Source organism: Corvus kubaryi, unplaced genomic scaffold, assembly GCF_017639235.1.
Source record: "Corvus kubaryi isolate FWS band 111438036 unplaced genomic scaffold, C.kubaryi_AGA036_p1.0 66, whole genome shotgun sequence".
NCBI classification, from domain to species: Eukaryota; Metazoa; Chordata; class Aves; order Passeriformes; family Corvidae; genus Corvus; species Corvus kubaryi.
Window position 1 is genome coordinate 1,943,343 of NW_024582054.1, and position 13,213 is coordinate 1,956,555.

Sequence of the window (13,213 nt, forward strand, 5' to 3'; positions counted from 1 at the left end):
TGAAATTTCACAGGAAATTTCTAAAAATCAGGATTAAGATGTATTGCCAGAGCTATGAAGGAAATTCTGCACATAGGCTACCCACACTGTGTCTGACTTGGAGCTCGTAGTCACATTTCCATGAATAACATAAAATGCAACTTACATGGAACAGTATCTGTGTCACTGGGCTTACTCAAACAGCGTAAGCAACCCTCTCCTCATCATTCACAATGAATGTAGCATATGCAAAACCTGCAGTTTCATATACGGCAGAGGCATCAGAGAAGTATTAGGATATACATTATTACCACCCTTTAACTGCTGCACCTCAATAAAAATAAACCATGGGGGGAAGTGCAGGGAGAAGTGCAGCAGAGGCCCAGTGTTCTGCACAGCATGCTCCTCCATGATCTGCATTATTCTCCAAGATCACTTACAGACCTTTTCTACTGATACCAAAAAGTCACATTTATTAATGAGTCCCAAACACACATCAGCAGTAAACAGAAGAAGAGATCTCACTGGGAAGTAACAAAATAAAAAGGGTATGGTGAGAGTGAGGCAGGCACTGGCAAAGAAGGTAAAGCTGCCCTAGGAGCCCACCGCCCCATAGCTTCAGGCAAGGCTGCAGAAAGCCTGGGAATAAAAATGAGAGGCCAGGCTCTCAACAAGGGAAAGGTCAGTAGGTGCTGGAGGTGTGGTGTGGTCCCAGATACTAAACCATCACTCCCGACAGACACTCAAACACATTATCAGAGCTGCTGAGACTTCCTTTGTTCCCATGTGTCACATGGGAGGCAAGCTGCCTGTAAATGCAGAGCACTTAAATTTTTTGATCGGAGATTGGACTCTTCAAGCAAACAGTGCTCAGTCCCAGTGACTTATCTGGCGTGACCCTATCTGCCTTGGCTCCTCCAAATTTCTACTTCCTGACAAAAATCTTATCTTCTTTCTCTGAAAGGCAGCCCCAAGGCAGGTGACTCTTCCTCACCTTTAAAATAGATTACTTGTCAATCTATTTTAACTCCAATCGAAAAACACAACATATTTTAGTAACTCCAGTCCCACAGTTACTGTACAGTACGAATCTGAAGCAACAGCCTTGCTCTGCCCCACACATCAATGTGAATACCTGACACAGGATTTTTGTTTACTTTTTAACCACAGACCAGGATTCAGCTTGGCTCTGCAAGATCCTAGCAGGGGGTGATGGGAGGACAAGCAAATGTCTGAAAAGCTTATACCAGCAGTCTTTTAGTGATGACAGCACTCAGCTGCATAGCTTCTTCAAGTAATAACAACTAAGATATTTTATAATAGCTACTGTACAAGATAATTCTAGGGAATACAGCTACTACAGAGTAATCAATCCCACAGGATTAGAAGCAGTCTTCTGAGCCTAATGCTGGTTAAGGCATCTGAGAATTATTCATCATCTCATGATAACCATACTTTCTCTAATGTATTATTACTTATATGTTAATGGCACCCTTACAACATTTAAAAGCCTATTGCACCCAGCACCACGGTGCCATTTATTTCCTGCATATGTACCACTTGCTGTCATCAACGTCTCTTCTCAAGCCTTTTTAGCTGTTGACCCAATTTAATGCCTTCCTGGAGATTGCCATCCTAGCTGTAATTACAGTAAAGAAGGACTTCACAATAAATGCATTTCTCCAGCATCCACAGCATCTGCTAACTCTTCTCTTAGCGTATGGGCCTGCCTGCCAGGCACATTCCAAAAAACACGCATTTGGAAGCATCAACTCTGTGTCTTCCCAGTACAATTCACCTAAGAATAAATATTTAGATACCACTAATGAAAACCAAGCTAATGCTTTAGTTAGCATTTTGCAGTGCAAAACAGGCTTAGAGAAGAATTTGGGCATTGCAGCAATTTGTGGTGTGTTACTCATGACACTGCAACCTAGCTTTACCTCAGCAGTGATTACAGCATGGCCATCAGTCAATTTAACCTAATTTGGGTGCTCTTTCTCTGATGCCTTGACACTAAGATTGCAATAAGTCCTATCTACAACATGATAATTGTAACACACGTTAGAATAAGACAGATCATACACTATACTCTCTAGCAACCTCTCAGATTACTTGAGCTGAATGACCTTCAGTGTGGTGGCCGGTGAACATACATTACAAGGAACAGAGAGCTCTCAGAAAGACAAGTCCCTAGTACCATAAGAACCACTTAGGTTAGGGTGACCAGAAAGGCTTCTCCCGAGATGCTTGTTCTATTATGTTAATCTATCCCAGTTTGGATTCCCCGGTTGGCTGTCAGCCTCTACTCATCGTCACTCCCCCAGAGCTTCCCCATTGGTCCCCGTTCCCTAGTCCCGCCTTTTCCCCGCCCCCAGATAAAACTGGGTTTTGGGAGCATGTTTGTATTTGCCCCTGCACCCTTGGACAGTGTAGCAGCCATAAACGCTCCTGCCGGAAGGCACGCAAACGCCCTTCTCGACTCTTTGCTACCGACTGTATTACTGAACCCACCCGTGCGTCTGTGTATGCCCCACAGAGCCAGGCAGAGACAGTAAGACTTCAGGTATAGTCTATAAAGTAATATATGCTTGGTGTTTGTTCGCATTTTCCTGTAATTTTCCAGTATTCTTCCCTTTCTGCAAATCAGATCTGCACTGGAAGTAGTTAATATGCTGACAAATTACTGGATGATCCTGGTAATTTATCATTCAGAGTATCAGACCAGGAATCCCAAATGTTTAAAAAAAAAAAAAAAAATCAAATGAACAGGCCGCTACTACTTATTCCCCATCACTCCCTACAGAAGAGACAAGGAAAGAAAATTGCATTGATGTTGCCCTTGTGGATCTTCTCTTCCTGTGCTCTGTTTCCATGTAGGAGGGGCATCATCTACTCCTTCTCTCTTCATGGAAAAGTATTTCCATGCCCATATGAACCTACTGGAGCTTAGAAAACAATTTTCACCATTTCACAGTCAGCAGTAGGATCTCCAAAGCTGGGGCACAGAGCTGATGGGGCTGTGCTGTCCTGTGCAGGTGAGGTACCAGCTTTGAACGCAGGGTGAGCATGTCCAGCTGGGCTCACGTCTCACATAGAGACTCACTTCACCCATAAGCAGACAACTGACAGAGGTGTCAATCCCAACAATAGGTGAAGGTATCCTTTGAAATCAGGATGTCCAGAACAGAAGGATGCAGAGCCTCCTAGGTATCCATAATTGTTCATCAGACTTGGACACATACACTCAAAACTTGAGAAAGATGAGGAAAGGAAACAGGGCTAGATACGAGCAGGGGCTGATGAGAACAAATCAGCCATGTCAATCCCCGCAGCCTAGAATGAAGTGTTACTCTCTATTAACTATGAATTAACTACCAGTTAGGAAGCACTGCCAAGTGAGGGACAAATATGAGAAATGAAAACTCACCAAAAGACAAAGCTTGTGTCAGTCTTGCACTAGGTTTTACATTTACCCCAAACTCCAATAGAAAACCCAAGAGCTGCTCTGCATATTGAAAACATCACAGCTGCATCTCCCCAGCATCACAACACCAGGACTTAGCAGTTCTCCGAGTCACTAGGTAAGAGATATTAAGCTGCTTTCAGGCACTGACGAAAGCAATTACCACTATTCAATAAAATTCGCAGCTATGCAATCTTATACAATGTGACAGGTTAATCATGCTTCAAGGCACAATATGATTGCCTGGGGGATGTGGAGAGCACTTCCTGCCCATAGTGTTTTATGAACAGTTGTTCTTATCTTTCTCCAAAACAGGAAGAGAAATAGATGTTACAAATATGGCCAAATCAAATTATGTCAAATCATATGTAGGGCACTAATTTGCACAAAAAAACTATCAGAACCTTTTTATCACCTCTATTTGCTTCTTTTTTAATAAAAACCAATTGATGGAAAAGGCTGAAGTTCCATGAAATATTAAGAGAAATTTGATAAAAAATGTTCTAGTTTGCACCTTCTCTATTTTTAAGATTCACTTAACATGAGCTCGTTCACAGTCTGTTGATTAAAAGTATTTACATGCAGGTTTTGTTTATGCTCCCATTAAAAGACTGATTGTAGCTATGACACAACTAAAAAAGTATCCTCCTCTGCTAAATGAGCAAGTGTGAGATAAACAGTGAAAATTTATCAGATTTTCACAATAGTTAACAGGTAAAATTCATATGGGAAACATCTCCTGAAGAATGAATTTTACTTCTCCAACATAATATGAATAATATGTGACATGAAAGTGGAACGGAAAAATGTACCTGTTTCTTTATGGCAATATCACTGCACAGATGGTAAGGAGCTCTTATTTTAATCACAATAACAATATTCCATCATTTTCACAGTAATCTAAAACTTTAAGAGAAAGACTTTAATGCCAATGTTGTTTAACTACCCAGTTAAATTGCCAGCCAAGTTGTAACATGATAATTTTAAAGAAAAAAATCCCACCAAAACCAGGCAAAGTGTAAAATACCCACTGGATAGAGTTGTTCCAAATTCCTTATTAGCACCATGTCAAACAAACTGTCATAAGGTTTGCATGGATAAATCAAAGTTAAGACCACTGATGAAATTTCTAGAAAAAACAGGATTAATTTATCAAATTAGCTTAGAGGATTCATGGTGGATTGTTACGTTTATGCTGTTCTTCAGTCCCTTTCTATTCACTAATACGAGAGAGTGAAATAAGAGAGTATGGGGAAAATACTTCTTATGAATACCTGACTTTTGCTCTTTTGCTCATATCCTGACAAAGACCAGGTGGTTTCCCATGGTGGGTACAAAGAACTAATACAATAGCGTAAGATTTTTTTTTTCTCCCCTGGTCTGTGCAGATAATCCAGGCACTTGTTCTGAAAAGAAAAAAGTGCAGAACTGTCAGCTAAGCAGAGTCCAAGAGAGAAGAGAACATTTATTAAAGTCTGCCAGTGCTGAAACCTGTAACAGAAACATTCAGGTTTTTTACTTTCTGGAGAGAGTGCACTTGTAAGAATTCCTGTCAAAGCTCCAAGATCACATCTCTTGGGGACAGCTGACATTAAGGCTTTTTCTTCTGAGTTTCTGAAATTAGGTCATTCTTTTTACTATTGTCACCCCTTAGCAGAGGGAAGTTTCTTTTATCAAAGCCGTATCTTCTCACAAATGCATTTCAGAGAAAACTTTCCATCAATGTTTTTTCAGTTTGGATTTTGTAGGGAAACTTACACAACCACTGATTTTTTTTCGCAAACATAGTTGCAATATTAAGAAATTGATTTTTATCTGAGTTACCGTGCTTCGAATCAATGTATTTCTCTTCTGGCACTCAAAATTTTAAAAAAGCACCTAGCAGAGCAAGCTCCTGACACAACATCCACCATTCTTGTTAGAAGTAGCTGGTACCACATTTCCAAAAAGTGCTGAAACAGTAGAAATTATTCTGCCATATTCATGGCACATCACCAGTATTTTATGGACTTACACCAAAGTACTCCAAACTTGCATCAGCATAGGTAAGCTAAAACTCAGGACACATGCACCAAGGGGATACAGGGATACCTGGGCCCGTCATACACTGAGATTTCTAGGATTTTTACCAGAAGTCAGCTGTGCATGAACCTATGGCACTGTATCCAGCTGAACAGGTACTGAGCCCTGCAGCACTGACCATACCCTGCAGCCTCCGCTTCCCACTTGTGGCTGGATGCCCAACCCTTGCTCCCTTACATACCATAAACATTCCATGTCCACAGTCCCTGCACTGATTAAATGTCATAGGTTCTGATTTAGAAGCATATGATTCCTATCTTGTTGATCAGCTCCTGTTGGTTTTATTGGAATTAGTTCAGATTCAGACAAGCCTGAAGCAACAATAAATCCAGGAACTTCCGAACTCCAGTTCCACAGAAGACCAAGCTCTACCACTCCTTGTTTTCCTAAGCTGGGAGAGGAGCGGGGTTTAGAAGTTTTTAAGTTCTTTACAACTGAACAACTTAATTATTTTGCTGGGTAGATGGTGGTTTGCCGCCCGCATAATGCCCTCAAATAACTCTAAAACATTTTCTAGCTCTTTAAAACAAATGAGCAATTTCAAAATATCAAGTAGAATTTGGCATAAGAATAGAATTCAGAAACTGCACTTTTTCTCATCACATCACTGTATTGAGGACGCACACTACAAATATGTTTCTCGTATCAAGAAATGGGCATTCCAAAAGTAACTGGCCATTTCTCCCTTCTGTGCAAATGCAGCATTGCAGCAAATAATTTTCCACATGGCAGCTGGTCTACTTGTACCATTTTTTTCCCTTTAGTTCTGCTTTAGGTTTAGAGCTATCAGCACCAAGTGGAAGAAGGCTGTTACTCAGATGAGATCTTCCACTTCCCAGCTGATGGATGACCCCCTCAGGGCACTACTACCAAGGTGAAGCCAGGGATGATAGGAGAGCCTGAGGGAGAAACACACAACTTCTGGCCTTTGTAGTTCTTCAGGGAGAACAGGCTCTGGTCTATATAAGAAGCAACAGATAAAATAAGCTTCTCCATCTCCAAACTGTATGCTGTTCACATTTTAAAGTTCTTAGTAGTCTCCACAAAATCCTGCTCTTTGTGGGATGTGAAGTTAAGACTTAGGACTAAGGACTGAATGCACACTAGGAGGCAGATGTCTGGAAACAGTCTGTGTAGGGACTGTATGATTTCAGAGACTTTCCAGTGGAATTATGCACCGTACCTTCCACACAGTAGACTGAACTATGGAAAAATGTTTACAGCTATACTAGGAGCCCTAAGGAGTTAGCAGTTGTTTCTGAGTTGCCAACACCTGCCCACACTTAACTGAGGAGTAGGAACCTTTTGGCAGAAATGGTGCTTATTTCAGGTGAATACAGCAAAGCACAGTTTGGGAGCAATAGCACTTTGCTCCAGGTCAGCTCTAAAAGGGAGCTGGGAATTTTCAAAACTGGAGATTGGGCCATAAATATGCCCATATGTTATTCAATAGAATTCTTCTAGAATAAGAGGAACTATGTAAGTGACATTAGGGACCAGATTACCTTTCCCACCTATTTCCTGCAGAGGAAGAAAGAGAAGCACAGAGGCCAGGGGCTATAAAGGGGTCACATTAAATGCTGCTGTGCTCCTGTACCCAGGGGATACAGGACACTGCCACACTGCCACAGCCCACAGGGTCCTCTCCACTTGAGACCTAGATGGAGAAGGGGAATTCATAGGTGACTTCTTGAATTTTGTGTTTTACTGCATAAAAGGGAAGAGAACACAAAGCAGTGGTGCAGGGTCTGACCAGAAATCTCTAAAAGACTGATCAATAAACGTGTCTAGACAAAAGTGCAAGAACTAGGTGACTGTGAAGATAGTAGTTCTAAATCTATTTGGTACTCCTTGAGGGAATTTATTATTTTATTTTAAAGGACTCCTTTCACTGACTGCAAAAGAGCATGTTTAAAGGTATGGACATGATAGAGCAAGTATTATCCTTGCTCCAACTGCCCCTTGTAACACAGTAATGTTACAGCTGATAGTTTCATGCTCCTTCATATTTAAGGTATGCCCTCCAGCGCTCAAATCAGTTCATAAAGCTGGAGGGAGAGGGAATCACCTGCCCACAACTAGGAGGAAAGCTAGCAAGAAAGTTAAAAGAAAGTCCATAGCTTCAGACTTTTAATTCTGCCTTTAAACCAGAGTCTTTCCTTACTTTTACAGTTCACTCATGAAGCCTTCAAAAAAAAGCTAGAGAAACTAAAGACTGTTATTGCTTTCACATTAAGCCCGACAGTGCCACTTTCATGGCTGTATAGACAGTGACATTATGGATGGTGACAAATGCAAGGTAATGCTTTGTGAAGTGTTGAGTACTGCCTGTTTAACTGCCCAGTGACAAAGCCATCATTAAGATCTTCATTCAGAAAAGCATGGAAGCATATACCTTCACCACTCCTAGTAAGTGGAGAATTTAAGTATGCATTTAACTTCAAGCACCTGCTTATGTTCTGAATCACTTATGTGGGGAGCAGGTGTACATTAACAGACCTTTCAAAGAAGGGTAGTTTGCAGGTGTGCCAACTACGTAAGATCCTAAAATGTAACCACAAAGGAAACTAATTCAGGGTCTTTCGTGAATACCATCTTGCCACACAAGCTAATGGGCAGGGCCTTAAGTTGAACCAGTAGAGGGAACCCAAATGCCACACACTCCAGCTGCCTCCCTGCAGAAGCAACATTACTCATAGGAACACACAGGGTTGAGGGCTCCCAGCTTTTAGGCTGCACCACACCTGCTTTTGCTACAACCACCTAGAAAGACACACTGTTCCTTATTACCTCATGGGCTATCATGGATATATGGACCTTTCAGACTACATACACTGAGCTTCTTAAAGTAATTTTTAAAGGACAAGTATATCAAAGGTATTATGTTTGTACAGCCTAAGCTGGCCAATTTATATTTTCCAACTTTACTACTTCATTCACATTATGCCTGTCTTCTATTATACCACATCACCTAATGTTCACAGTATGCACAATAATAAAGAACACCTGAAACGAAGGAAGACATGCAAGGACTCAATCCACAACTTTGCTATCTTAGTGGTTTTTTATATATAGATAACTGCTTGGTAGCACATTTATACCATTTTCTCACTGTATATATTGGTTTGGGGGTGGGGGTAGTTGCCCTTGATACAGATTTTTCTGGCACAAAAATCTTGCAAGTAGAAGTTTCTCCCCCACTGCCTGAGAATTTCTTCTGCTTAAGTGTTTTGGAAAAGCTACAGTGTGTTTCCCATGCATTTTCTGGCAGCCTACATGAACCTCTTTTCAGCATCTTGAACTGAATTTGCATGTGAAAACAGATTACCCTAAGACAATTACAATGTCAACCGATTAAGAAACTCCTGCACTGCTAGGATTGTGGAATTTATTTTAAATGGACAATGAGGACTTTGTTGAAAAGTGAACGCACTTGAAAGACTTCAGGAAACTTGAAAACTGTTTATTCCTTTTAGCATCACATTCTGTGGGAGAGAGCTACTAGCTTCTCCTTGTAAGTTAAATTCACTCAATATACCATTTCTTTCCTGTTTAAGTGTGCAGAGGAAAGTTTCACGTACACTACTTAAAATCTAGTGCATCTGAATCTGTTCCTCCCAAGGATGCAAGCACTAATAGATAATCCAGAGTGATAAAGGCAGCAGAGCCACATGGAAAGACCACAGAGAGTCAGATCAATGAAGAGCCTAGTAGTAACTCTGGACTCATTTTATTCACTGCCTTCATGGCTTCATCAAACACAACCAACTCTCTTTCAACCTCCTCTCCAAGATGAGGACTCTCGGCCAATTCAGCATCAACTTAGAAGACAGCTGGCTTTATGTCCTTGATTATTTGCTCTTCTCCTTATTTTCTTGAGCTCCACTAGCCTTGAGATGTAGATGCCAGAAGCACTAGCTTTCATAGACTTCATGTTAGGAGCGAAAGTATTTGCTGGTTTTCCTATTGTCATCTCTATCAAAAATCTGTGATTCCCTCCAGCTCTGTTTCCTCTACAAGGATAATCTGCTGCTGACACATACTGTCAGCAGTGAGGGTAGTTTAGCACAGAGTGAACTTTACCTAGTGAAAATACTCTCAAGACCAGACTGGATGCAGCTGGATTTCAGAAACTGCAACTGGGTTATGCCCTCCCCCTCTCTAAGAAAATATAAAGGGAGCAGTGGGGAAAAACAAGGCTTTTTGCATAGATGCAAAACCAGCAAATTTGTCACAGTTGATATTTGCACAACAACCTGATTTGCTGGAGACAAAGGATGAACTCAAGGGGCTGGGAACCATGAAGTGGGAAGTTCATTCTCCTACTGTTTACACAGAGAAAGAAAATTCAAACCCCCTCTTGTATCTTTAGGTCACAAACTTGAGACCATAATTCATTATGTCAAGCACTGATGCAGGTTTGGGGAGAGGAAAAAAAAGTAGGTTCTGGCTTAATTTGTAAGCACACTGGATGAATTCAAAAGCAGGTCTGCTTATGTGATTTATAATAGGATATTGTAATAGCTGGACTGAAGTAGATTTATGTGACCTGTGTGTAATTTAGATCCAAAAGGAGAAGCAGTGTCACTTACAGTGAAACTTAACAGTGAGGTATGTTCCTCACTGTCTTGCTTGTCAGGCATTTCGATTATCTCTCTGGTACTTTGTATAAATAAAGCTGCAAGGAGATGTTCTAATCCAGGCTGTCTGGAAAAACAAAGGGCTCAGAGGAGCCAAGATTCACTTGTACAGTAATTGGGGTTTAACTCGGAACTACCCAAACCTGTGATTAAATTTATACACAGAAAAAAATAAAAGTGTTTTACTACCACAAAAGTACGGTTGTATTTATCCAGCCAGTCATACTCAACAGCCACCACTATATCTTCATCTGAAAGGCAAAAAACTCTAAGACGTGCAATCTGCACTTCTCAAGTCCCCGGTTTCCAACAGCTGGCTTTCTGGCCAAGGACAGTTTAACCTTGCTCTCAAAAGCACACAATTTCAAACACTGACCACTCTGCTGCTGTCTGAATTGCAAGACAGTTGTGTTATCTTCAACCAGCTTAGTTCTACAACCTTCTCCTTCCACCTCCTCTCCAGTTTGTCCTTCACTTTGCTACATGCAATACTGCTCTTATTTCAAAAGACTAAATAAAAAACCCCCATAATTTATAGAATTCATAGCATAGAATATATCTCTTTTATGCTTCAGATAATACTGTACATGCAACTGATAGCACTACTTACATATTACCAAGTTAAATAGACTCTATTTTGCTGCTTTACAAATGTTTTTTTTATCAAGTCAAGGGATTTTTACAGAGGAGACTACTTTCCTGAATATTAAATTTAACCTCCTATCTGGAACATTCTCCAGTCCTTTCTCACATGCTTATTTGCAGGCAGTCTTTGCTAATATTTATCTTTTGTTTGTTAAAAATCTTTTACAAAATATTAACTACAACATACAGAGTCTGAAAGGCAATTCTTGAACTGACAAGACTAACACCATCTCACCTGCACATCCATCCAGACCACTGAGATGCCAGAAAACACAGCTCATGCCAACAGCTCATACACAGAGCATGCCAAATTAAAAAAAGGGCAAGGAGCGGAGAAGAGTAAATACCAAACTTAGCCACACCCAGAAACACGGTGTGGTTAATCAACCTGCACTGATTTCACCTGAGCAGCTGCTCACCAGGAACCTTCCTAGAGATGATGTCTCTAGGTAGCCACCCAGGAAGCATGAAGTACAGGTCATTTTAAACTGTTCAGAGGGCTACATCTACCTCTAAAATGCAATCCTGAAAGATTCTAAACAATGTTACATTACCAGAGGACACCTTCTGGTTTTGCCTCTTGAAATTCAAAGCGCTAATTAACAATATTTTGGTTTTCTGTGACTGGAGGGCAGGTTAAATTTAACCTAATTCCTCTGCCACAGAAGGTGACAGCATTTACTGGCACCAACACTAGCACTTTCCTGCTCAGTTACTTATGCTTCGGGACTTACTGGTAGTATAAGGAAGTACATACTGCTCACTACTAATTTGTTCCAAACTTAAACTAAGAGTCAAATCCCCACGGAAGCCTCAAACATCACACAGCACTTGTAAACTTGTGCATCTTTCCAACCAGGAGACAGTATTTGGATTCACTATGTACTTTTCATCTGTCATTGCTGTGTTACAAAATTTGATTACCCGTCCATGATAAGGTGGGAACTGCTAAGTTAATAACCTGTACTGCTTTGCAATAGTATCTTTAGGACCACAGTAAAGGTCTGGTCAGTTACTGTATTTTTCCACCCTGGGGGTGGTTGAGCACTGGAGGATGATGTTCCCACAAAGCTGAGAATTATTTAACCAAGGGCTGTCTTCAAGTGGCAAGTTGCCAAGCTAAGGTCAGGTCAGGCCTCAAAAAAGGGGCTTTTTGGAAAACATCTTTATTAGAATAGCTGTATGGACACATTGGCAGATACCTCATTAAAAAGGTGCAACCCATTTCATAGTTGTGAAAATATTTTTCAAGAGTGCTACTGTTCACAAAAATTATACTTCACTTTAAAAAGGCTGATGAACCATTGCTTATTATCTGCACTTCACAAATAAATAATATCTACCATGGATGTGATCTGGATTTACCAGCTCCTCAGCCATGATGGTAATTTGTCTCCTAAACTGTCTGCTAAGTAAAAAAAGTAACTTCAGTCCAGTACAACATTTCTACATAATATTGCTAATTTTGTGACTGCTGTGCTAGAAGAGAGAGGAAAATCAAGTTCCCCCATACTTCTTTGAGTTTGGAGCACATTTTGGAGTAGTGCTAAGCCATGAAAGCATAGGGACTTAAAGGATCTGAAGGAATTGGTTGTACTTGCAGGGGCTCCCCTGGAGCTTCCTAGCTTAGCACAGGGGATGAGCAAGCATATAGACATATATACATACATACATGGATACACCTGCATGAAGGTGTGCCCCTCTTTAAAGATGGCTTTGCAAGGAGGGTGGGAAGCAGAGGGTTTGCAATTATTCTGTTTTGAAGTTTCTGCCTAAAAACATTTTAATTGCTCACCAGCTACAAATAAATGTATTGCAAATGGACATAAATACAGATTAATTTTGAGGCATTTGGCATGATTACTTTCCTTAAGTGATGAAAATTACTATGTAAACCAAAGTCATAAATTGAGTGAAATGATTGACTCTCAAACCACCATCCAAGCATTAAAACCTCCAAATTGATAGTAAAACACTTTTTTATTCAAGTATTTCTTCCCTCTACTGAGGCTTAGACCTTGTAATTCTTGGTGGAAATAGTTAGCACTAGAACTTTTCATCAACAGAATTAATAATGAAAAACCCATCAGAAACAACTGCTAATGATTATGCTATAAATTTAATTAGCAGCAATGAAAATGTGTCATTTTAATTGACTCAAGTGTCATAAACAAGTGAAATACAGGACAGTCAGACAACCACATCACTATAATAATCCCTGTGATATTAGTAAAATGCTAAGTGGGAGGGTAATGGGCCACTTTTTTTTTTTTTTTTTGCAAATCATATAAATACCAGGAATGTCATCTATATTATTACTTATTTTATGATGGCCAGTTAAAGTTTGATTAGGTGCTGGGAAGACATAAAAAAACCACTTTGTAAAAGTATAGAAAGTATA

General features: G+C 40.3%; 1 protein-coding gene across 9 annotated transcripts in view; it reads right to left on the reverse strand.

Annotated features, from left to right (window-relative positions):
- Window positions 1-13,213, reverse strand: part of RGS6 (regulator of G protein signaling 6) — a 293,530-nt gene that overhangs the window by 144,506 nt on the left and 135,811 nt on the right. The window lies entirely within an intron of this gene.